Consider the following 26676-nt stretch of genomic DNA (forward strand, 5'->3'; position numbering starts at 1 on the left):
GGTTGAATTGACAACTCAGCTACTAATACTTGAGAGTATTCTTTGGCTCCCCTTGTGTCGAATCAATAAATTCGGGTTGAATACTTTACCCTCGAAAACTGCTGCGATCCCCTATACTTGTGGGGTATCAAGACTATTTTCTGGCGCCGTTGCCGGGGAGCATAGCTCTATTCTTTGAGTCACTGGGGATTTATATCTGCTTATCATTATGAAGAACTTGAAAGATCCAAGAACCAAGATTTATCCCTCAACTACGAGGGGAGGTAAGGAACTGCCATCTAGCTCTGCACTTTATTCACCTTCTGTTTTGAGTAAGCTTGCGACACCTAAACCCTCTTCTGCTCTACATGATACTTTTGATGAAACTACTTCTATGCTTGATACTACCGTGCCACTTGGTGAATTTCTTGATGAACAACTTGCTAGGGCTAGAGAGATTGAAAATATTGAATCTGATAATACCGATGAAAGTGATGATGAAGAATCACTTGTTATTCCTGAGGGTTATGTTTTTAATCAAGAAGCCTCTTTAGCTATTTTAGCTTGCAAAGATAGATACGAACTTAAGAGGTTATTAGCTAAATGGAACAAGCAATCTGTAAATGCTAGAATGAAACCTGACCCTGCTTTTGCTACTTCACCTATCTGTGTTACCGATAAGGATTATGAATTCTCTGTTGATCCTGATATAATTACTTTGGTTGAATCTGATCCTTTTCATGGTTATGAATCTGAAATTGTTGTGGCACATCTTACTAAATTAAATGATATAGCCACCCTGTTCACGACTGATGAGAGAACTCGTTACTTTTATATCCTTAAATATTTCCGTTCTCATTAAAGGGTGATGCTAAGATATGGTTTAATTCTCTTGATCTTGGTTGTGTACGTAGTCCCCAGGATATGATTTATTATTTCTCTGCTAAATATTTCCCTGCTCATAAGAAACAAGCTGCTTTAAGGGATATATAATTTTGTGCAAATTGAAGAAGAGAGTCTCCCACAAGCTTGGGGGAGGCTTCTCCAATTACTTAATGCTTTGCCTGATCATCCTCTTAAGAAAAATGAAATACTCGATATCTTTTATAATGGACTAACCGATGCTTCTAGAGATTACCTAGATAGTTGTGTTGGTTCTGTTTTCAGGGAAAGAACACTGGATGAAGCTGAAATTCTATTGAATAATATGTTGACAAATGAAAATAATTGGACACCTCTGGAGCCAATTCCTGACCCTATTGCTAAACCAACTCCGAAGAAAAGGGGTATTCTATTTCTCAGTCCTGAAGATATGCAAGAGTCAAAGAAATCTATGAAAGAAAAAGGTATTGAACCTGAATATGTTAAGAATTTACCTCCTATTGAATAAATACATGGTCTTAATTTATCGCCTGTTGAAGAAACTCATGGTCTTGATAATCCAACACAGGTAGTAAAGGTAAATTCTCTCTATAGATATGATAAAGCTGAAATCCCATTTACTAAGTTTGCTAGCCCATGCTTAGATGAGTTTGATAAATTTATGGCTAAGCAAGAAGACTTTAATGCTTATTTTGGTAGACAATTGAAATACAATTCAAATATGCTTGAACACTTGGGTGATTATATGGCTAATGTCAAAGGTGAACTTAACCTTATTAGTAAACATGCTTCTATGGTTACCACTCAAGTAGAACAAGTACTTAAAGCTCAAAATGATTTGCTCAATGAATTTAATAGTAAGAATAATGATAATGTTGTTAGAGTTATGACTAGAGGTGGTAAAATGACTCAGGAACTTTTGTACCCTGAAGGCCATCCTAAGAGAATTGAGCAAGATTCTCAGAGAAATAATATAGATGCACCTAGTCCTTCTAAAAGGAAGAAAAAGAAAAATGATAGGACTTTGTATGCTTCTAGTGAACCTGTTATTGAAACACCTGAGAATCCAAATGATATTTCTATTTCTGATGCTGAAACTCAATCTGTTAATGAACCTAAAACTAGTAACAATGTTAATGATAATGTTCATGATGATGCTCAGCCTAATAATGATAATGATGTAGAAATTGAACCTGTTGTTGATCTTGATAACCCACAATCAAAGAATCAATGTTATGATAAGAAAGACTTTGTTGCTACGAAACATGGCAAAGAAAGAGAACCATGGGTTCAGAAACCCATGCCTTTTCCTCCCAAACCATCCAAGAAAAAGGATGATGAGGATTTTGAGCGCTTTGCTGAAATGATTCGACCTATCTTTTTGCGTATGCGATTAGCTAATATGCTTAAAATGAATCCTTATGCTAAGTACATGAAAAAATTGTTACAAATAAAAGAAAGATACCGGAAGCTGAAATTTCCACCATGCTTGCTAATTATACTTTTAAGGGTGGAATACCTAAGAAACTTGGAGATCCCGGTGTACCCACTATACCATGCTCTATTAAAAGAAACTATGTTAAAACTGCTTTATGTGATCTTGGAGCCGGTGTTAGTGTCATGCCTCTCTCTTTATATCGTAGACTTGATTTGAATAAGTTGACACCTACTGAAATATCTTTGCAAATGGCTGATAAATCAACTGCTATACATGTCGGTATTTGTGAGGATGTGCCTGTTGTAGTTGCAAACGTTACTATTTTAACGGACTTTGTTATTCTTGATATTCCCAAGGACAATAGTATGTCTATTATTCTTGGAAGACCCTTTTTGAATACTGCAGGGGCTGTTATTGATTGCACTAAAGGCAATGTCATTTTTCATGTTAACGGTAATGAGCATACAGTACACTTTCCAAGGAAACAACCTCAAGTTCATAGTATCAACTCTATTGGAAAAATTCCATCGATTATATTTGGAGGTTTTGAATTTCCTCTTCCTACTGTCAAGAAGAAATATGATATTCTTATTATTGGGGATGTGCATATCCCCGTTGATGTAACATAGTGTTATTCGAAATTTATCCGGTTCCATGTTATTCGGAATGAGTTCATTAACAAGACTTGATCAACCTTGTTAGTGGATTCCTTTTGATGATCATGAGATGGATGAAACTAGAAGGCACAACCTTCTGTACCCCACTTTTACTTTTTGTTATTTATATTAAATAAAATAAAAATAAATATTTTGCTGTCTGTTATCTGATTATCCGTGCAATATAAAAATACCCCGAAAATAAAAGTTCTCCAAATGCCCTGAAATTTAAATATGATTTTTTTTCTAGAATATTTGAGAATATTTGGCATTGAGAACACAGCAGGGGGTTCAACCACCTGCCCACGAGGGTGGAGGGCACGCCCTACCCCCCTAGGCGCGCCCCCTGCCTCGTGGGCCCATGGTGGCCCTCCACCACTTATCCTTTCACCCACACACTTCTTCTTCCTCCCACAAACACGAACAACCAGCTCAAACCCGAGTCCAAGCTCGTTTTGCTGCCATTTTCGATCTCATTGCTCAAAGCACCTCTCACAAAACTGCTTGGGGAGATTGTTCCTTGGTATGTGACTCCTCCATTGGTCCAATTAGTTTTTGTTCTAGTGCTTTATTCATTGCAAATTTTTGCTGCTTAGGTGACCCTGTTCTTGAGCTTGCATGTCAAATTTATATGGTTCCAAGTAGTTTTGATGCATGATATAGGCCCTAGGCACTTGTAGGAGTAGTTGCTATCAATATTATTGAGTTTGGTTTACTTTTATTTTGAAGTTACTAAAAATTTCAGAATTTTTCAGAAAATGATGAAGAGATTTTTGAGAGGCTCATCGAGCCAAAGCTCGAAGGAAAAGGCACCAAAGCCTAAGTATAATCTGCCTCGCACCGCGGAGGTTCGGGCGTGTGAATGGCCTTCCGATGATTTCTTGAGAGCAGCCGAGATTTATGAGGATTTTCATGAATTGGTTAAGAATGCAGGCCTCACCGCTTTCCTCCACGACCAATGCGATCAGTACCTCTTACTCACAAATACCTTTGTGCAAAACTTTCATTTCCATTCTAGGAGCTCACCACCTACGGTGGAGTTCCATTTATATGATGAGCATAAGGAGATGTCACTTTATGATTTTTGTCAGGTTTGTTTAGTCCCTTTCGAGGGCAAGACAGAGGAACCACGTCGCGATGATGTGGACGGGTTTATTGATACTATCACTGTAGGGGAAACAAGGAAGGTTTCCGATGCACGAATCACTAGCATACATTTCCCTGTTTTACGCTATTTTGCATTATTTGCTAGTCGTTGTTTAATTGGTCGCGGAAACTGTGGAAACCTTAGTATCCCTGATATTATTATTTTTCTCCATGGTTTATATGGTGATAACTCTGTTAGTATGGGCGGCACTATTGCTAAACGGTTAAGTCTGAACCGTACCAAGGGCCCCATCTTTGGAGGCATCTATGCCTCACGCCTAGCTGCACATTTTAACATACCTATTAGGCATTATGAGAAGGAAGAAAAGGTGATGCCCCGTGTTTATTTAGATTATAAGAGTATGGTGGCACATGATTTTATTGTTAAGAATAGGGAAGGAGAGCTTAAATACAAATTTTTCTTTGATAAACATCATCTTGAGACTATTACCCTGCATGCTCCTTCTTTGTTTGACTTATCTGCAGGCCAGTACCTTGTTCCATTGAAGGCTATTCACGCCTACTGGAACCCTGCACCAGCCAGGGAGCTAGAGCCGGAACCACAAGTTGATCATTCACGACAGTCTAATTACTAGTGGGATCCGGAGATGATTGTCAGCCAGTGGCAATCAGAGTCTTCTTCTTCTAAGTACGACCCCAACTACTATTATGGATATCCGCCAGGCCAGCCGTGGCCATAGACCAACTTAGGCCAAAAGCCTAAGCTTGGGGGAGTACGTATTTCCAACCGACATTACATTTATGTTCACACACTCACTGCTAGATGTCGGTGCTCATACTTTTTCATTGTATCATCCATGCTAGTTTAATTTCCTTTTTATGCTTTCTTCTTGTGTGTTTAATAAACCTTAAGAAAACCCAAAAAAATTAGTTGTAACTCTTAATTAGTTTACTTTCCATGCTTGTAGTAGTAATTAAAAAGAAAACCCAAAAAGATTTCCTGTTCTTCTTTTACTTGTTGGGAGCTTTCCCGTGTAAATAGTTTTATTTCTTTTCTTTCCTTTGTGGGTCGATAGGAGAAGATCATAATTAAATTGTTGAAGTGGCTCTTATATACATTATTGTTGATCTAACAAAAGAGCCCATATTGCCTTGTCTTCTCCTTTTTATTGAATGCTTGCAGATTCCAGCTTAGTCCAATGCACATGCACTATTATTATTATTCACATCGTTCGGTCGTGCAAGTGAAAGGCAATTATGACGATATATGATGGACTGACTGAGATGAGAAAAGCTGGTATGAACTCGACCTCTTTTGTTTTGTAAATATGATTAGTTCATCATTCCTCATTCGGCCTATTATGAATAAACATGTTTGCAATGACAACTAGAGATCATAGTTTCTTGTGCCATGCTTGATTAGCTATGAGTTATAATGGTTTACCTTGCGTGCCAACATGCTATTGAAATGGTTATGATGTGGTATGATAGGATGGTATCCTCCTCTGAATGATTTAAGTGACTTGACTTGGCGCATGTTCATGCATGTAGTTGAAACAAAATCAACATAGCCTTCACGATATTTATGTTCATGGTGGATTATATCCTACTCATGCTTGCATTCGATATTGATTAATTTTAATGCATGTTCATGACTGTTGTCGCTCTCTAGTTGGTCGCTTCCCAGTCTTTGCTAGCCTTCACTTGTACTAAGCTGGAATACTGCTTGTGCATCCAATCCCTTAAACCCTAAAGTTATTCCACATGAGTCCACTATACCTACCTATATACGGTATCTACCTGCCGTTCCAAGTAAATTTGTATGTGCCAAACTCTAAGCATTCAAATAAATATCTTGTTTTGTATGCTCGAATAGCTCATGTATCAACTAGGGTTGTCTGTATCTTCCATGTTAGGCGGGTTATTCTCAAGAGGAGTGGACTCCACTCCTCACTCACGAGATAAATGGCTGGTCACCAGGATGCCCAGTCTCATGCTTTATGCAAACTAAATCAAAATAATTGCAAACAAAACTCCCCCTGGGACTCTTGTTAGTTGGAGGCACTCGTTGTTTCGAGCAAGCCATGGATTGATGCTTGTTGGTGGAAGGGGGAGTATAAACTTTACCATTCTGTTTGGGAACCGCCTATAATGTGTGTAGCATGGAAGATATCGCCATCTCTTGGTTGTTATGTTGACAATGAAAGTATACCGCTCAAAATATTATTCACCTCTATTTAAAAACCGAGCTTTGGCACCTCTACAAATCCCTGCTTCCATCTGCGAAGGGCCTATCTATTTACTTTCATGCTGAGTCATCATCCTCTTATTAAAAAGCACTAGTTGGAGAGCACCGCTGTCATTTGCATTCATTATTGTTAGTTTACATTGAGTATGACTTGACTGGATCTCTTTTACCATGAATTACAATGTCTAGTCAGTCCTTGGTCTTTAAAGCTGCTCTGCATTTATGTTTTGCGGTCTCAGAAAGGGCTAGTGAGATACCATCTTGTTATATCATATTATGATTGTTTTGAGAAAGTGTTGTCATCCGAGATTTATTATTATTGCTCACTAGTTGATTATCCCATTGATATGAGTAAACTTGAGACCTGAGCGTTATTGCTAATGTGGTTAGTTATAATCTTTGCTGAAAACTTGAATGCTGGCTTTACATATTTACAACAACAAGAGCAAACAGAGTTTGTAAAAGTTTTTCTTTATCACTTTCAGTTTGTCAACTGAATTGCTTGAGGACAAGCAAACGTTTAAGCTTGGGGGAGTTGATACGTCTCCGTCGTATCTACTTTTCCAAACACTTTTGCCCTTGTTTTGGACTCTAACTTGCATGATTTGAATGGAACTAACCCGAACTGATGTTGTTTTCAGCAGAATTACCATGGTGTTATTTATGCAGAAACAAACGTTCTCGGAATGACCTGAAACTTCACGGAGCAACTTTTTGGAAAATATATAAAATACCTGTAAAAGATGAAGGCCAGGGCCCACCACCTCTCCATGAGGGTGGGGGCGCGCCCCCTACCTCGTGGGCCCCCTGGTGCCTCTCCGACTCCAACTCCAACTCTATATATTGTGTTTCGGGGAGAAAAAAATCAGAGAGAAGAATTCATCGTGTTTTATGAGACGGAGCCACCGCCAAGCCCTAAAACCTCTTGGGAGGGCTGATCTGGAGTCCGTTTGGGGCTCCGGAGAGGGGAATCCGTCGCCATCATCATCATCAACCATCCTCCATCACCAATTTCATGATGCTCACCGTCGTGCGTGAGTAATTCCATCGTAGGCTTGCTGGACGGTGATGGGTTGGATGAGATTTATCATGTAATTGAGTTAGTTTTGCTAGGGTTTGATCCCTAGTATCCACTATGTTCTGAGATTGATATTGCTATGACTTTGCTATGCTTAATGCTTGTCACTAGGGCCCGAGTGCCATGATTTCAGATCTGAACCTATTATGTTTTCATCAATATATGAGTGTTCTTGATCCTATCTTGCAAGTCTATAGTCACCTATTATGTGTTATGATCCGTTAACCCCGAAGTGACAATAATTGGGATACTTACTGGTGATGACCGTAGTTTGAGGAGTTCATGTATTCACTATGTGTTAATGCTTTGTTCCGGTACTCTATTAAAAGGAGGCCATAATATCCCTTAGTTTCCGTAAGGACGCCGCTGCCATGGGAGGGTAGGACAAAAGATGTCATGCAAGTTCTTTTCCATAAGCATGTATGACTATATTCGAAATACATGCCTACGTTATATCAATGAACTGGAGCTAGTTCTGTGTCACCCTAGGTTATGAGTGTTACATGATGAACCGCATCCGGCATAATTCTCTATCACCGATCCATTGCCTACGAGCTTTCCATATATTGTTCTTCGCTTATTTACTTTCCCATTGCTATTGCTATCATCACTACAAAATACCAAAAACATTACTTTTACTACTGTTACCTTTTATTACCGTTACCACTACTATCATATTATTTTGCTACTAAATACTTTGCTGCAGATACTAAGTTTCCAGGTGTGGTTGAATTAACAACTCATCTGCTAATACTTGAGAGTATTCTTTGGCTCCCCTTGTGTCGAATCAATAAATTTGGGTTGAATACTTTACCCTCAAAAACTGTTGCGACCCCCTATACTTGTGGGTTATCACCGGTGCTCGCCGGAACCGGCTGGCATGGGTGGTGGCGGCGGCGAGGAGATCGTGGGGAGAGGAGAAGGTGAGTTCGTGAGAGAGTTTTTTTTGGATGAGAGAGAGAGAGAGTGGTGGGGTGGGAGTGGATCGGGCCGGGGTGGATGGTGCAGTAGTGGAAACGCTTAGTAATAGCGTGGGTGTCTTACCTGCGCTATAGCTACTTACTTAGTAGTAGCGCATGTTTTATACCCCTCGCTACTACTATGGCATGTCTCGGGGGAATGGTGGAGACCACTTAGTAGCGGCGCGGGTTTATACCCCTCGCTCCTACTATCAACTTAGTAGTAGCGCGGGTTTTATACCCCTCGCTACTACTAACTAGAACTAGTGTCTTCTTTTAAACCGGGCTACTGATAAGTTTCTGTGTATAAGGTTTTCCCTAGTAGTGTACGTGTGTGTAGGTTCTCCGGAACCGTTTGTGATATCGCGTTATCGCACACGAGAGCTGGGAGTAAACCATGCCCAATGCAATATACAGTCCTAGTCATAATTTTTTTAGGAAACGTGTGGGATCCCAAATGAAAAGAACACGTCACTCTTGCGGCAACCGTCAGTGATACCTAACAAATCACAAATGGTCCGCGACACTTGAATGTGTGTGAAGGGGATCTTGAACCGTTTGTGATAGAACATTATCGCAGACGGTAATTGTTGGAAAACGTGTGCGATGGAGTCTAGCATGGCAGACGGGTTACGCAGAAAACTCGTGTGCGATGGGGCTACAAATCGCACACAGTTCATATGTTGGCCGGTGTGCCTTACATATTGTTTCCCAAACAGTTCATTACGACAGACCGTATGGTTTCACTTCATCATTAGAAACACTTAATCGCCGATAGCACACGTGTGAAAGAATTTTGTGTGTGTTGCATCACACATGATTACATTTTGGAAGGCCTCTGGATCACTGCTCCATATCCCCGACGGTTTCTGGGTCGTGTGGGAAGGACACCCTATCGAACACACTCACTTGGCGACGGTTCCAAATGCCGTCGCGTAAAGGGGTTAAAAACCGTTTGTTTAGGACCGACCCGCACCAGTGGCAGGTGATGAAGAGGTGCATGGAATCTTCGGGTAACATAGCACATCGAGGGCATATGTCGGAGGAGATGATATGCTTGTGGGCAAGGTTGACCCTAGTGTTGAGACGGCCCTTGAAGAGCAGCCAAGCAAAAAAATTGATCTTGCATGGAGCCTTGGAACACCATATGAGAGGGGCAAGGGAATCATTGTCAGGCCTAGCCATGAGGGAGTCATACACGTGCTTGGTGGAGAAGTCATGACCTTGATGCAGGAACATTTGGTCTTCCTCCGCCGAAGGTACGAAGTTCTGCAAAATAGCCAAAAGCGAAACAAGCCCTTGTTCTATCGTAAGGGAGAGACGATTACGGAGGTTAGCTTCGATACCGAAACGCAAAATATTAGCCACTTTAACTAGCTCTAGGGTAGAGTGTGAGAAGAGGTGGGGGAAGGTGGTAGCTAGAGGTCTTGGGGTCAACCAAGTGTCAAGCCTGAAGTATGTATGTGAACCACTATTTGTTAGAATAAAGGAGATTGTCTGTAGGGTGGGGATTTGTTATGATATGGTGCGGCAGAGAAAAGAGGTTTGTGGGGAGGAGGAGACTAGTGCGTTTGGGTGTTGAAGGTCTGGCCATTCCAACCAAGGGGCCGGAGCAGAGGATAAGGCCTTGGCTGCGAATTTCATGAGTAAGCAATTGTTTTGAACATGCATGTTTTTTAGCCCTAAACCACCATACTTTTTAGGTACACACACATTTTTTTCATGCAATAAGGCATTGAGATCCTGAACAAGAATCCTCCCCCGCCCAAAAGAAGGCCCTTCGTAGGGAGTCAATGGTTTTGAGGACTTCATTAGGGATGCAAAATACTGACATGAAGTAGGTAACGAGGGAGTCTAGAACCGCGGAGATGAGGATGAGACGATCACCTTTGTCTAGCAGTTTGGCACGCCAACCCATCATTAATTTGCGAGAGAGTTCTATCAAGGGAGCGAAGGCACTGGCTGGAGGTTTGGTTGGGGCAAGAGGTAGGCTGAGGTAAGTTTGAGGAAAGGGGGTGCGGGTGCAGCCCATGGCAAGGGCAGTGGTAGTGGCCATGGTGTCATCTGTGTGGAGAGTGGCTAGAGTGGTTTTGGAGAAGTTGATGGTCAGGCATGCAGCTTGCGCAAAGTTGTTTAGGATTACTTTGAGAGATGGGACAGCGGCAGGAGAGGCGATAGCAATGATGAGTGTATCATCAGCGTACTGGAGAACGGTGGGAGGTAAGTGAGAGAAGATGGGGTGGTGGAGAGTAGCCTCTGTGTTCTAGAAGATGAGCTATTGGAGTAGGTCAGCAACAATGAGAAAAAGGTACGGAGAAGCCGGGTCACCTTGCCTAAGGCCATTCTTACATTCAATACAATTACCTGGGACACCATTCAAGAGGATGGCAGCTTTGCCCGTGTGAAGTATGTTTTGGATCCAGTTACGAAAGGTTTGGGAGAATCCACGAACAAGCAGAATCTTCTCTAGGGCAGGCCATGCCACGGAATCGAAGGCTTTTTGAAAGTCAAGCTTAAAGACCATGGTTGGTCGTTTACGTGTGTGACAGAGCTAATGAGGTCTGCTGCGAAAACATAGTTCTCAGCAATATTCCTGCCAGAGATGAACCCAGTCTGGTTACCATGAACTAACATAGGTATGACTGGCTTGAGGCGAGAGGTTAATACTTTAGCAACAACTTTGATCGGGCAGTTCTGGAGTGAGATGGGTCTGAAGCCATCGGGTGAGGTTGGCATATCCTTTTTTGGAAGAAGGACGATGTGAGCACGGTTTATATGTTCCATATCTGCCACGCCTTGATGAAATTGGGAGAAGAAGGGAAGAACGAGGCGTTTGACTATGGGCTAGTATGTTCTATAGAAGGAGGGCCCTGTCGGCGTTCTGGGAACGGGGGTCCCCAGACTTGCCTGCCTGCGGCCTGCGGTGTGGCTCAAAAGGGGGCCCAGCGCGGCCCATCTTCATCAACACAGACCCAAGACCCTAGCGAGGGGCCAAGCCTCGCGGGGCGGACAACACGGAGTTTCCTCAGGCACGACCTCATCAGGCTGGCTCGCGAGGAGACGGAGAGATCAAGGCGGGGTACCTCACGAGATGCCCGTGACGCAAGCCATGACGACCAAAGGCGCCAGGCGGGCGCCAGCCGCGCAGTGTCCTCCTTTCCTCTTTGGTGCAAAGGGAGCAAGCGCAGGCGAGAGCATCAAGCAAAGGCACTCGTTTCGGTGCAACGAGACCAAGACCAGTCCAACGGCAGGGAGGAAGTCATTGTGGAGCCCAAGCCAGCGTCACCACCAGAGCCTTTGGCAGGCGAGGACCAACTTTAGTCAGGATAAGTGTACCAGATGTTCCCCTTCAAAATGGCCAATTGTTGGCGCCCTTCCCGCTCAATATTTGGGAAGAGGCCCAGGGCCTTTGCCTATAAATAGGACTAGCCACCCCCAGGGTAGAGGGGCAATCAAGAAGGGAGAATCTAGAAGCCAAGAGAGAAACTAGCTAGGATCGGATTGAGTAGCATCACACAGAGAGAGAGAGAGAGAAGGGCGACTGAACTCCTCCTAGCAGTTCATCCCCCCAGCCAAGAACAGACCCTCGCGAGGCTGTTCTTCCTTGTATTGCTCATCATCATCAGCCCAAGAGGCAATCCACCACACCACACACTGGAGTAGGGTATTACACCACAACGGTGGCCCGAACCAGTATAAACCATGTGTCTCTTGTGCTGTTCTTTCCATAGCTTAGATCTTAGCGAGGCGGAGGGGTGCAGGTAGGTAGAAGGCGAAATCTCCGTGCGCACCCCAGTGCTCGAACCTCAAGGGTCTGCCGGAACCCGAAATCCGACATTTTGCGCGCCGGGTAGGGGTGCGCTGGAATTCGTCTTCCACCACCCCGTTCTCCTCCGACCATCGCGTCCATGTCTGACGCTCGTCGGGCCCGCGCCGAGCGCCGGGCCGCTCTCGCTTCCCGTGTCGCCCAGACGGCTCCTGTCGGCGGGCGTCCTCGTCGTTTCCCCATCACCTGCCATCAACGCCGCCACTGGCCCGGCGGGGAACAAGCAGCAAGCGTCGTCTCAGCATCCGTCCGTGCGGCAAGACGGCCGCACCGCTACTCCCTTGCTCACCCCAGCTGGTTCTTCGTCCCGCGCGTTCCGCGCACCCATGGAGGCTCGAGCTGCGCTCATCGCGGCAAACGAGCTCCTGCGCTACCGTCCTGTCGACGACGTCTACGAAGAATGGCTCGACTGCATCGCCGAGCTCGTCCGCGCCGCAGGGGGCTCTCCTGCGCCGTCCGTTCCGCTGCACCGCACCCCGCCCCGCGCGGGCGACGAAGCTCCGGGGGCGCCCCAGCCGCCTCCTCCTCAAGAAGGCGCCATGGCTCCAAGGCGCGTGGCCCCTAGGCAAAACCCGCTCCGTCAGGTGCCAGAGCGGCAAGAGCAGAGCTGCCAAGAAGTCCCTCGCCCGCAAGAAGCTTCCCGGGCGCTCCCTGCTCCAGCACGTCGCGACCATGCTCCTACTCCCGCACGTCAAGACCCCGCGCTGCTCCCAGCTGCAGCGCGTGGGGAGATGCAAGACCAAGCTCTCCGTCACCCAAGGCCTCCCGTGGCCACAGCAGGCTGCCGTGCCTTCACCACCGAGCTACGCAGCGTCGCGTGGCCCGGCAAGTTCAAGCCAGACCTGCCTCCTCGTTACGACGGCACGGCCGACCCTGCGGAGTTCCTCCAGCTCTATGAGTTGGGCATCGAAGCTTCCAATGGAGATGAGAAGGTCATGGCGAACTGGTTTCCCATGGCGCTCAAGGATGGGGCCCGCACCTGGCTCCTGAACCTGGCTCCAGGCACGATCTCCTCCTGGGACGAGATGCGCACCCGCTTCATCGCCAACTTCCAAGGTACTCGCGACCGGCCACCCGCCGTGAGCGACATGCGCCGCATCAAGCAACAACCCGGAGAGACCCTGCAGAAGTACATCCAGCGCTTCAATAATGCACGCCTCAAGATTCCCAAGGTGACCGAGGAGGCTATCATCTCAGCCTTCTCTGACGGCGTGCGCGATGTCAAGATGAAGGAGGAGCTGGCGATGCATGAAGACCTGTGCACTTCCTTGGAGTTGTTCAACTTGGCAACCAAGTGCGCCAGGGCTAAGGAAGGGCATCTCTCCCTCCTCAAGCTGCCTGTTGCGGACCCAGAAGAGAAGAAGCCCAAGGCCAAGGATGTGAAGCGCAAGGGGGCTGTCGTGCTCACGGCTGAACTAGACACCAAGCGGGGCAGAGATCAGCCCGCATCTTCCAAGGGCAGTCGGTACTGTGTGTACCACGACCTCCACACCCACAATACCAACGAATGTCAAGAGCTCCGAGCCGTGCGAGAAGGAAGGATCAGACGTCGCCCCGACCACGGTGACCGGGGCTACGGTCGAGGAGGAGGAAGGAACGCAGGACGCTAGGAAGACTGATGCCCGCGCCAAGGGTGGCGCGATTGACCTCACGAGGATCGCTAGCAAGACCCGCCTCACGAGGGAGACTGGAGGGATCATCCTCGCAAGGATCACCCGCAAGGCAACGCAGGCCTCCCTCCGCTGCCGCCACAGCCAAGGAGAAACGAGGACCGCCATTAGGATGAGGGGGCTGGGGGCTTCCAGGAGCCGCGCGCGATCGCCTGCATCCTCGGCGGGGCTCAAGCCCCAGCCTCTCAACGCGTCTTCAAGCAGTTCGCCCGCGAAGTGAATGCAGTCCTCCCCAAGCTCGAAGCCACGCGCCCTCTCAGGTGGTCGGCGTGCGCCATCATGTTCAGCTTAGCAGATCAGCTCAAGTGTGCGGCCACAGCTAGAGTCCTCCCAATGCTTTGTTCCCCAATCATCAGCAACGTGGTGGTCACCAGGACCCTCATCGATGGCGGGGTAGGGCTCAACATCCTGTCTGTGGAAACATTCAACAATCTCCATGTGCCCTACAACCAGCTTCAGCCAACCAAGCCTTTCTCCAGAGTCACCGACGGCTCCACGGTCCTGATTGGGCAGGTCCGCCTCCCTGTCACCTTCGGGGCACGCGACAACTACCGCACCGAGCTCATCGACTTCGACGTCGCTCACATTCGCCTACCGTACAATGCCATCCTTGGGTACCCAGCGCTGGCCAAGTTCATGGCCGTAACTCACCACAGCTACAATGTCCTCAAGATGCCAGGAAGTGGCGGAGTCATCACGGTGCCCTATGAAGAGAAGGACGCGGTGTGTTTCCTGGAATGAGCCTTTCAGGCCGCATCACTGTAAGATCCGGATCGCGGAAGCAGGAGGCTTCCCGAGACCGCCCCCAAGAAGAAGAAGACATCGTCCGGCCCGGCCCCTCAGGAGGCAGGCCCCTCAGGGCCCGCGCCTGCCCAGGGGGAACCTCCTTCCATCACATACAAAAGTGCGCCCGGCACCCTCCTCAGGCAGGGCTCGGGGGATCTCCCCTGGAGGGCCACCGACCTGGCTAAGGTCACGAGGGAGGCGCTTAGGCACCACATGGAGGCGTGTTTCGAAGCACGTTTCCCTCAAGAAGGAGTAAGGCAAGGAGAGCCAGACCCTAAGGAGTTCGTCAGCAAGGCCATTCAGGAGCTACAGGAGTCAAGAGTCATGAAAGGCAGCCGCCGCCTACCAGCTGTGGCTCCCCATCCAGGCGAGGATGGTGGGTTGCGCGTCTGCATCGACATACCAGGGCTCAACCGAGTCGCCTCTCTGGAGCGCCTCTGGCCCTCGCGAGTGGGGCGCTACGAAGGTCCACCCCACAGCTACGTTTGCATGCCTTACGGCTTGCCGAACGCGGCTGCCACGTACCAGCGCCTCATGAGGGGCATCATGGAGGCTCAAGAGGCCAGGCGTTCCGCATCCCTGGCGGAGATGGAGATGGTCCGCGAGGAGACACCAGCGCCTCCGGAGCCTCCCGAGGCCCCTGGGCCTGGGGGCTCGTGAGGATCGGCTTCTGCAGCCCATCGAGTCTGCTACGCCAACACTCCATCCTCAACATCATCAGGTGACATCTTTCAAGTTTCATTTCCAGCTGGGAGCGCCCCCAGGGCTGCATTATTCCCAGGCCGCGTGGGTCTATCCCTACGGCATGTATCCCTTTTATTTCATGTTGTTAGCTTACCTTGTTGGGGGTGCCCCTCGGGCTGCATCATCCCCCAAGTCGCTCGGGCCAGACCCAGCGGCATGTATCCCTTTTGGGTTTATTTCCGTCTATGCATTCGACCCACCATGCTTGATTATTTGATGCTTGTCCACGACACCTCTTCTTCTCCATGCCGACCACTTGCACGTTAAAGGGGCGGTACCTGAGCATCGCGACTCAGGGCTCTTATTGGCTCTCCAGCCCTCACCCTCTGGCCTTGTCCACGGCATCGCGACCTGGCATACCAGCGACGGCTGAGACCAGCTCGAGGGTCGGGACCCGAGGACGTAGAGTGCCGACATCTAACCAAATTTGCAGGGACACATCACAAGATAAGGCCCAGTGCCAGGCGAAACCCGCCTAGAGGTAGGGCCACGTGAGTCCCGCGCTGGCTCACGGGTACCCAGATACACCTCGCCAGGCCCTACCGTGCCAGCCACGTGTCAGTGCGGGGCTGTACACGCCCCGGGGGCTCCTCCCGGAGGGAAGCCCCCTCCCACGTACCAGTGGAAGCACCATGCTCCGCACTGGCTGACGACACTGCCGAGGAGCGGCTATGCCCGTACACATATGGAAGCGCTATGCTCCACGCTGGTGATAAACAACTAAGGGCGGCCCCCGGGCCGCATCAACCTCAGGGAGCCCAGAGCTTAGTGTCTAGCCTCATCGTCACGCCTCCCCTCGGGAGTGCCGCGCGAGGGGGCTGGGCACGGGGGCTGCGCCTGGGTCACGCCCAGACGCACGCCACCCAGCCAGGCCCCCCGGTCCTGGTTCGTCACGCGTCTCTCCCCGAGCGGAGCCAAGGTACAAAGGCCGTTTGAGCATCAAGGGGGACTCCTGAGCATCGCGACTTAGGAGCCTAACTGGTCACGTAGCCCCTCACTCTTTAGTTCCGAAAGGCTAACGGTGGTTGAGGTATGCGCGCGGCCGGGCTCTGCAGACATAGAACGGTAGATCCACCCACATCACACCTCCCTACTTGGTGTTCGTGCGCCAAGGGGGACTCCTGAGCATCGTGACTCAGGAGCCTAACTTGTCACGTAGCCCCTCACTCCTTGGTCCCGTCCTGGTTTCTGGTCGGGGCTATCGGCGGCTGAGGTATGCGCGGGGCCGGACTCTGCCGGTGTAGAACACAAGCAAGTAGGAAGGAAAAGCGTAAATTTCAAGGAATTCAAAAGAAAATATTACTGTCCACACTGTTATCTCAATGCCAAATGCAAGTTTAAACGCCTCCCCGAGGCATGATACATGTGCAGGAATTAAAGGCAGGACAGGAGCCACAACGGAGTCACTTGTCGGCGGTGGAGTAGCGTGGAGTGGGTTCGCCTCATGGAGCAGCGGGGTCGGCAGCGCCTTGCTTCGGCTTGGTGCTGAGGGCCCAGAACTTCCCCAGCAGAGCCTCCGCGCGACCCTTCACGGCCACGGTAGCGGCACGCTCGCCGCTTACTGGCTCCAGCAGGTTGTCGAGGTCGACGCCGGGATCGCGAAGGTAGATGTGGGTGAGGACCCGCGTCAGCGCTGCAGAAGACAGGACACGTGCCTCGGCCTCGGCCATGGGGCCAAGGCCAAGGGCGACATCTTCAAGAGCACGAACCAGGAAGGGAAGCAGCTTGGCGGGGCCGTCCTCGGCGCCAGCCAGCAGGCTCTCCAGGCCGCTGTCATAAAGTGTCCTCAGCGAGGAGCGAGCCTTCGCCTCCATCTCCGTGAAGGCCACGCGGTCCTCGGCAAGAACCTGGGCCTTGTCGTCCAGCTTGACCTTCCTCGCCCCCAACTCCTGCTCCAGCGCGCCTAGGTGGTCACGGCACCTCCTGAGCTTGACCTCCCTCTCCTTGATGGCCGCCTCGCGAGCCTTCACGCCTTCTTCCTGCTCTTGGCAAAGGCAGGCCTCTTTCGCGAGCTGGTCCCGCAGGCCTTGTAGCTCATCCTCCAGTGCCTTGCAGCGACCACGGACGTCGACCACCTCCCCCAGGGCTACGTCACGGGCAGCCTTCGCCTCAAGGACAGCCTGCCTCTCCTCATCGCAAGCCATCGAGGCCTGGACCAGCACTGCCCGAATCGAAGCGTCGAAGCGAATCCATTCTGAAGCCAGCTCCAAGCGCCCTGCCACCAAGCGAGGGTCGGCGCCAAGAAGATCCTGCCGCAGCCGGTCCAGCTCAGTAGCAGCACGATCCAGAACGGCAGGAGGAGTCAGAGAGACAGCAATCGGTGGAAGTGGAGGAGAAGGCGGCAGCACGACCACAGCATCCTGAGGCGGAGCCCGCTGCGCCCCAACGGCTATAGTGGCGGCAGCAGGCAAAGGCACCTCGGGAGTCACTTGGGCCATGGGAGCTGTGCTCGCCCCAGCCGGCTCAGCCAGACCTCGCGAGGACGAACGGGCAGGAGAAGCCCATGCGTCGCGGTCACCTTCCTTCGCGGGCAGAGGCGCTGCCACGGATGGAACCTCAGGAGCTCCCTTCGGCTTCTTTGCTGCGGGCGCCAGCCTGTCCAAGAGATGTGGACGTCAAGCCTCAGCGGTAGAACAAGAAATAAAGACAAGAATTAAGCGCTTACGGGTTGTCGCTAGTGAGCTCAGGCAGCCTCCGGCCAAATTTGAAGCCTGAAAGCCGGCTGGAAGGGTCAACCTTGGGAAGCTCGGGAGCGGAAGGCGCATCTGCGGTCCGCCTCGGGGCCAGGGCAGACCCGCGGGAGATCAGCCGGTCCTATCCTTCTTCGGGGTCGGGGGCAAACTCCCGCCGCCCTGCTCGTCATAATCCTCGCCGTCATCGCTCGGAGAGAGGCGGAGAGCGCGGGACCTGTGCCGGGGGAGGGGAGCCCTCGACTCTCCGTCAGTCGCCTCGGAGTCAGGCCCTTTTTCCCGCTCCCCTCCTTCCTCCTCTTCGCTGGAGTCGTCGCAGGACATGTCCACCGAGTCCCCGGGAGTTTCCATGGGCACGGGCCCGTCCCCGTTGAAGACGGGCATGGACTCCACTACCTGCTCCCAGTCGTCGCGGAGGAACAAGGGTGTAGGAGCGCCCTCCAACCTCGCCACATCGCCCCCGACTAGAGATTGGAGGACCACAGCCAGATCTTCGTCGGCCAAGGCCGCGGGGCTCGGATGGGGCCTCCACATCGGAAGTGAGTACTGCCGAAGTGGAGCCAGCTGGTGCTCCAGGAATTCCCTCAGCAGCGATGCGCCGGTCAGCTTCGCCGCCGCCATGTTGGCCGGCCTCAGATCCGCGTCCATCTTCTCCAACACCAACTTTGCGCAGGGGTCCGCGAGCTCCGCTCGACCCCAATCGCTGGAGCTCGTGGGTTGCTCCGTGGGAAAGATCAACCGAGGGTGGATGCGCCCAGCATCTGCCAAGACCCACTTGCTCCTGAAGCCCTCAATCCTTTTCCCGGGGTTCGAAATGGCAATGGTGCCACCATACGCGATGAAGCTCGCGCACGCGGAAGCAGGACCGCGAGAGGTCCAGAGGTATAAGTAGTGGCGCAACAAGGCCACTGAGGGCTGCACCCCTATGTGAGCCTCGCAGTAATAGGCAAAGATTGCCAGGAGAAGGACGGAGTTGGGGTGGAGATGCAGAGCCTGTAGCTTATAATGGCGGAGGACAGAGAAGAACTCGGAGAAGGGAGGCACCAGGCCAGCAGCAATGGCGCTTACAAAGAACGGATAGAAGGTGCTCCCTTGGCCCTCAGGGGTGGCGGAGCCGGCCTTGAACACCTTCGCCCCGTCGATGCCCTGCGCCGCCGCCATCTGGCACAACCGGGTGAGGCTTGCCTCCGACACGTTCAGCGAGTCCAGGGCAGACAAGTACCAAGCTCCGGTCGGGGACTGACGAGGCGCCATGGCTTCCTAGGTCACGTGGTCGGAGTAGATCTGGAAATTTTGGAGGAAGGAAGGAGAGGCGCAAGAAAGGAGATCTGAGCAGCAACCGGAGAAAGCAAAAAAAGCAAAGCCTAGGCAGATGCCGCTCCCTTATCAACTCGCACGGTTGCTGAGGCACCCACGTCCAGTTAACCGCCACGCGGCACCCAAGGCCGCAGGCTGTTAGGGCCCGCGGCGCTTCACTCTTGCCCTTTTGCCTCCCTGCACGGCCAAGTCCGGGCGCGCCTTGGGCCCGGGGGCTACTGTCGGCGTTCTGGGAACAAGGGTCCCCAGACTTGCCTGCCTGCGGCCTGCGGCGTGGCTCAAAAGGGGGCCCAGCGCGGCCCATCTTCATCAACACAGACCCAAGACCCTCGCGAGGGGCCAAGCCTCGCGAGGCGGACGACACGGAGTTTCCTTAGGCACGGCCTCATCAGGCTGGCTCGCGAGGAGATGGAGAGATCAAGGAGGGGTACCTCACGAGGTGCCCATGACGCAAGCCATGACGACCAAAGGCGCCAGGCGGGCGCCAGCCGCGCAGTGTCCTCCTTTCCTCTTTGGTGCAAAGGGAGCAAGCGCAGGCGAGAGCATCAAGCAAAGGCACCCGTTTCGGTGCAACGAGACCAAGACCAGTCCAACCGCAGGGAAGAAGTCATTGTGGAGCCCAAGCCAGCGTCACCACCAGAGCCTTTGGCAGGCGAGGACCAACTTTAGTCAGGATAAGTGTACCAGATGTTCCCCTTCAAAATGGCCAATTGTTGGCGCCCTTCCCGCTCAATATTTGGGAAGAGGCCCAGGGCCTTTGCCTATAAATAGGACTAGCCACCCCCAGGGTAGAGGGGCAATCAAGAAGGGAGAATCTAGAAGCCAAGAGAGAAACTAGCTAGGATCGGATCGAGTAGCATCACACACACAGAGAGAGAGAAGGGCGACTGAACTCCTCCTAGCAGTTCATCCCCCCAGCCAAGAACAGACCCTCGCGAGGCTGTTCTTCCTTGTATTGCTCATCATCATCAGCCCAAGAGGCAATCCACCACACCACACACTAGAGTAGGGTATTACACCACAACGGTGGCCCGAACCAGTATAAACCCTGTGTCTCTTGTGCTGTTCTTTCCATAGCTTAGATCTTAGCGAGGCGGAGGGGTGCAGGTAGGTAGAAGGAAAAATCTCCACGTGCACCCCAGTGTTCGAACCTCAAGGGTCTGCCGGAACCCGAAATCCGATAGGCCCAAAGCTGTCTGGCCTAGGGTTGGCCTAGGGGTTCATTTGTAAGAATATAAGCTTGATTTCATCTTCCGAGAAATTCTCATCAAGGACGTGCAAGCCGGCAAGAAGATGTGGGTAGATAGCGTTCAGGTCAAAGGCCCAAGATATATTTGTTGGTGTACCAATGAGAGAGACGAAAAAATCTCATAAGATCTCAGCTTTGTGTGGTGAGAGGTGAAGTCATTACCGTCACGTGTGAGTGTAAAGATTTTGTTCATCCTTAAATGTTGGGAGGCAGACATGTGGAAGAATTTTGTGTTTTCCCCTCCATGGATGGCCTGGGAAACTTTAGCACGCCATCTCCTATATGTCATTTTCTCCTGGATTGTTCATTTAAGGATCGATATGATGATCTTACGAGTGAGGAGTTCTGATTGGGAGAGAGCCCTGGATTCCTTGGCATGGTCTAAGGCAGAGATTGCAGTTTTGCAACAAGATTCATGGAGGGATGTAGGGATACATGAACATGCCCATTTTTTGAGGCAGGCCCGTGACTTTTTGAGCGAGGAAGCAAGCGTGACGGCCGAGTTGGCTGATGTGGGCTGGTTTGGGGCCCAGCATTTCCTAACAATATCATTACATGGAAGGAAATTGGCCCAACCAGGCTCAAATTTGGAGAAGTTAGACCCAGGGATCGTTCTGGTGACGTGTATGAGTAGAGGGATGTGGTTGGACGTGAATCGTGTGAGCGATGATAGAGATGTGTTAGGAAAGGCATCGGCCCAAACGAGGTTAAAAACAGCATGGTCGATCCGTTCTAAGGTGGGCATTGCTCTATTGTTTGACAATTTAAATTGGCGATCAAGGAGTGGCAGCTCGATAAGAGTTAGGTCGTCCAGGGTTTGGTTGAACGCGTTGGCCAGCATTGTTGTTTTTTGTCGGAGAGGAAGCGAAGGAGGTTGAAGTCTCCAACAATCAACCAGGGAGAATCATCTGGTTGTGCGATAGCTAGGAGCTCATCCAGGAAGGATTGTTTGAGCGCACATGAAGAGGGAGTATATATATTGGAAATGGCAATGTTGCGAGCACATGCCGTTGATTTTAGAATTAGGGTGGAGGAGAAGGTGAGGTGCATGTACAAGATAACTTGGAGAGAAGTTGTGTTAACGGTAGAAATAGTGCCGCCAGCCGTCCCAATGGCGGGTAACGAGAAAACTTGGTCGACGTGACGTGGTAAGAATGATCTTAGTTTGGAGTTGGAGTAAGTATCGAGTTTTGATTCTTGTAGGAGGGCAATGGGAGGTTTGATCGCAAGCAATTCAGATAGGACGTCAGAGCACTTTGCATCGTCGCCCAAGCCACGTACATTCCAAGAGAAAATAGAGATTGCAGCATTACTCATTAGGATGATTCATACACCGATTGGATAAGCAAGAGTACAAGAGTTCTGCGAGAGCAAAAGTTACCTAGTGACGCGAGGATAGTGATGGGCCTAGTGACAGCAGACACGATGAACAAAAGAGCAACGACACACTTAGGACATAAGAAGTAGCAGAGACAGGCGACAACGTACGACTATGCCCCGACGCCGAGGGGCAGAGCATGCCTGGGATGCGGATCATGGTGCGTCTTCCTCACCGGAGACAGAGGCCTTAGAGCCAAGGATAGCTGCAATGTGGCCGTCATCGGCGCCACAGAGCAGCAATGGTGGCCAGGTCTTCAGCAAAGGCAGGAGGGCCATCAATAGCGTCGAGGCGGGCATCCTGGACGGCGTGATCAATGGCTATGTCCACGTCCGCAACAGAGAGGTGAGCGGCCTTGTCCTTGACGGCCTTGGAGATCATGCATGAGTACTTGTCCTCTTTGCCGGCAAGCCGTGCGCTACAGTGCAGCTTGTCTTTGGAGGAGTGGTCACGAGATGTCCTATGGCGTTCCTTGCGTATGGTGCTCTCGTGAGTGTCAAAGTCCTGGAGAGAGAGAGAGAGAGAGAGAGCTGCATCTGTCGTGGCAGAGGTCAGATTATTGTCAACAATGGTTAAAGGAGTTCATTGAGTAAGCGTACGAGAGGAGGGGAGTTACCATTTGCACGTGAAGATTCCCCAACAGAGAAAGTGAAGGAGGGGAAGGCGACAGGGGCGAGTATGGGCAGCACGAACGCAGCAAAAGCGGACGTGTCTGACGACACCAAAGGGCCATGACACGGGGCATCATTCGATTGGCCAATGGGCGGTGCTAGTGGTGCAACAGGCCTGGCCCGAGGAACCGGACGGATGAAAGGTGGGGGCAGCACAGAGTCAGCAGGTTCATGCACCGCGTCCACTGAGTCCCCAACAACGCCATGTAGGAGAGGGACGTGAATGTCCTCGGAGCCAGCTGAGTCATCATCAGAGATGATGAGGGGTTCGCGCACAGAGCTAAGTGGTGGGAGAGCAGACGAAAGAGCGGATTCACCCGTGCCTCCGCTAAGAGAGGCAGAAAGCACACGTGAACCACCATCAGCATGGTGAGTGACTTGCTTGGTGTCATCATAGGTGGGATCCGCAAGCCAGCCAGCTCTGACAGCAAAGACCACCGGAGCAATGTGGTCGGGAGAAAGAGGACGTGGGGAGCCACGCTGGGAAAACGGCGCAGAGTCACCGTCAGAGGAATCGCCACCAAAGGGATTGGCACCCTCGCCATGATGCCAGCGGGATACTTCTACTACTTTTGCTATTTTGATCTCATTGAGGGGAGGGAGCTGGATGACAATGCCAGGTGGAGCTGGCTTGCCAGCCTAGAGCAGGACAAGGGCGGAGACAGAGGTGTAATCTATGCCATGAAGACAGAAGTCATTCACGGCACAGACGTCACCGAGGAAGGCCAGAGCGAAGCGGATGCCATCGTTGTACCAGAGTTTGTGTGGGAATTCGGAGACCTCAATCTCCACAAGATCAGTGAAGATGGCAATGGCACGGTCTGTGTTCTCAACAGGCTCTATAGTGATCACATTGCCTTCAAAGTCGATGGGGCTATGGTGGACAACATCGTTTCATGCAGCATGAGTGTGGAAAGTGAGACAGGCAACCCTACGCCAAGATCCTCCCATAATGAAGGCTGGGTTGCCGCAAGTGTGTTGGATGGCGCGGAGGATGAGGGGTGTAGGGTTTCGGTTTGGGTTCTAGAGGTGAGCGAAGGTGAAGCGGCGCGGCAGTGGACTAGGCAGGGTGGTGTGGCAACGAGAGGCATGTCGCCATAAGGTGGTAGCAGACCAGCCTCATGGACCGGGCGAGGCAGCTCGTCCTCAGATTCGGTTTCAAAGACGTGAGAGTTGGCCCTCGTGAACTATGATGCGATGAAAACATGGAGAGACGATCCCGCAGTGCCTCGGTGTCGAACGGGGATGAACTAGTGTGGGTGGGTGCGTGGAGTGGAGTGGTGGGAGTGAGCGGAGGGGCGGAGGGGCGTGGTAGTGAGTGTGGATGCAGGGGGACCCCATTTGTGGCGACGGGAACGCCGTGGAGGATGAAAAGAGAGGGGACGCAGACAACGGGGAAGGGCTCCGAGAGGATGATAGGAACGTCGCCGATCATGACTGTGCGTGGGTCGCGGGGCGGCACCGATGATGAGCTACCAAGATTCATGTTGTGAGGGCAGAAAGCTGGATTAGGACTTGAAGGAAACGCATCAGGGAGTGAAGGGAAGAGAGGCCAGATCCGTTGGTACCTGCAGTCGTGGCTGCGGTGGCCGTTCCGCCAACACCGGGCACAGCGGATAGGGTCACGGCAGACTTCTACACAGTGGTCTAGGGCGAGGCACCGAAAGCAGCGTCTTCTCTTCTTGGTGGATGGTGGTGGATGAGAACAAAGATGGAGGGGGAGAAGAGGCCGATGAGTTATAGATGTGGGGCGTTGTTGCGGATGACTGTGAGTGCGGGGGGGAGGAGAGAAGAGCATCTCGATATGAGGTTGTTGGGGCATTCTTGGACCGCATGGGCAACATATCTGGTGTCAGTGAAGCATGATCCATTACGTGTTGCTGCAATGCGTGAGGCGACTGGAGCGCGTGGTGTGGTGAATGAGCGGACGGGTTAGGCTGCACAATGGGTTTAAGCGTGATGATGATGGCTAGATGCCGGTCAGGGGTAGCTTGGGGGCGGCATGGGCGAGCGAGAGCATGACCGCGCGGCTTCGTCGGTTCCCAATGCAGGATTCTCGCAAAGTGCGGCTACAGGGGCCGTGCGGGGGGGACAGGAGGCGATGTAGCATCGTCTGGATTAGACACGGGGGGAGCAAGTGGGGCGCCCAGATTTGGCATATACTGAGAGGCAGGAGGGGATGCCTGGGTTCCCGCGCGCTCCTCGCACGCATGCGCAGCCCATCTCCCTGCGTACGGATATTTTGGGAGATTTGGTTTGTCCGAGGCCGCCGCGCAGTCATCATTGTGCATGGGGTGGGCCAGGGGCTCATGCAGAGCTGACCGGACGTGTAGCGAGCCCATGAGGGGGGACGGGTGCGGTACATGGACAGGCAGTCGAGGTTGATCAAAAGGGCCAAGGATGGATGCAGATCGTGGTGGCAGAGGGAATAAGAAAAAAAATTATATAACGCATGGAAGCGACTGCAGTAAGCAACGGCTGGTTCTAGCTGGTCAAAAAGAAAAAGACGAAAACCCTCAAAGTCAAGGGACCTATGGTTGAGAATTTGAACTTTGGTCGAGCGGGAGAAGATGCTAAAATGAGCTCATGAACCTTGACTGCATGGAAATCTTGTTTGACCGAAAAACAGTGGTTTAAGGCTGACTCAACCAACACTTCATCAGGCCTAACACTAATTGGCATGAAAGTCATCTAGAAAAAATGAGTGTGAGAGGTGTATTGTACGTGAGGAGAGAGATGGTTAAAGCGGTTAACATTCAGCATACGGTAAAAAAAGCTAATATCAGGCCGATAACGTCTCACCTTACGCTGATCCAGAGCTGGTGACGCTGATGGCAGAGATGTAGAAACGACCGCCAACAGGGAGGACGACGTGGCACTGTATGAAGGAGTCATGACCTCGCCGGAAAGCGAGCATCCGATGCCACCCAGGAGCAGCGGCCAGGGGAAACAAATCAGCATGCCCAGTTTGCGCAAATCTCCAATGGAGGCGATGAGCTTGGCAACTGCGGGGTTGGCGACGATGAACGAGAAACATGAGTCATCGTTGTCAGTGACATTGAAGTGGTGGTAGTGGCCACCGAACAGGCAAGCAAGGATTAGGGCCATTGAGCTTGCATAGAGGGTGAACGGAAACTGGATGACATGCGCATGCATGCGGCATCCATGTAGCTGGGAGCATGGGTCGATGGTGACTGGAGATCGGAGCTGCGCCCATACCACACCTTCAAAGTGAAGACATGGGTCATCTGGAATTTGCAGGAGGTGAGCTAGCGACATGCAAGAGGTAGCAGCGGGAGGAGGTGGTGGAAGCAGGGGTAGGGTTCTAGCGAAGGAGAAAGCGTGGTTGCGGTGGCGGACCCTGGTTTGGGCTAGGATGATCTCTACGACTCGCGAGGAAGCCACATGGAAGCGGAAGACAAGAGGAGAGCACATGGAGATGAAGAAATCAGCAGCACAGCCGCCAAGGGCAGCCTGGAGCAGAGTAGCGACGATGATGGCATCAAGATGGCGGTTAGAGAAGTCGAAGACGATCTAGAGGGGCATTGCGAGGTGTAGTTCCGGAGTGGTAATGGCGAGACGGTAGTAGTAGCTACAGTTGTCTTCAAATTCCAGACCCATGGCATTGCCGCATCCCAGGAAGCAGGAAAGAGCCACCAGGCCAGCTTTGACATGGGGTAGGTCAAAGAATGGCGATGGAGGTGGCGCAACAAAGGGGAGAAGCGCGTCCAGGGGACTGGTGGCGAGGGTGAGTTCAAGTGGAGAGGCTGTCGGAGGGTTTGTCGTGGCCGGGGGGTGGGTGGAGGCCGGAGGTGGGGTGGGAGGTGGGGAGAGAGGAGCCATCTTCCCCAGCGAGGGTCTCCCCGAAGGCCTCCTGTTCTACTTCCTAAAGGCATATTAGGCACATGGAAAAGGGAATTCCAACGGTGGAAAGTGGAGGACATACTACTGTATGATTTGTATTTGTCAAAGGTGACAAAGCAGATAAGTTGGAAAAT

General features: G+C 51.2%; 1 pseudogene; it reads left to right on the forward strand.

Moving 5' to 3' along the window:
- The first annotated feature begins 24002 nt into the window (after window positions 1-24002).
- The window catches only part of LOC119299889, a 31912-nt pseudogene continuing 29238 nt past the window's right edge, over window positions 24003-26676 (forward strand).

The sequence above is a fragment of the Triticum dicoccoides genome, chromosome 5A, assembly GCF_002162155.2.
Source record: "Triticum dicoccoides isolate Atlit2015 ecotype Zavitan chromosome 5A, WEW_v2.0, whole genome shotgun sequence".
NCBI classification, from domain to species: Eukaryota; Viridiplantae; Streptophyta; class Magnoliopsida; order Poales; family Poaceae; genus Triticum; species Triticum dicoccoides.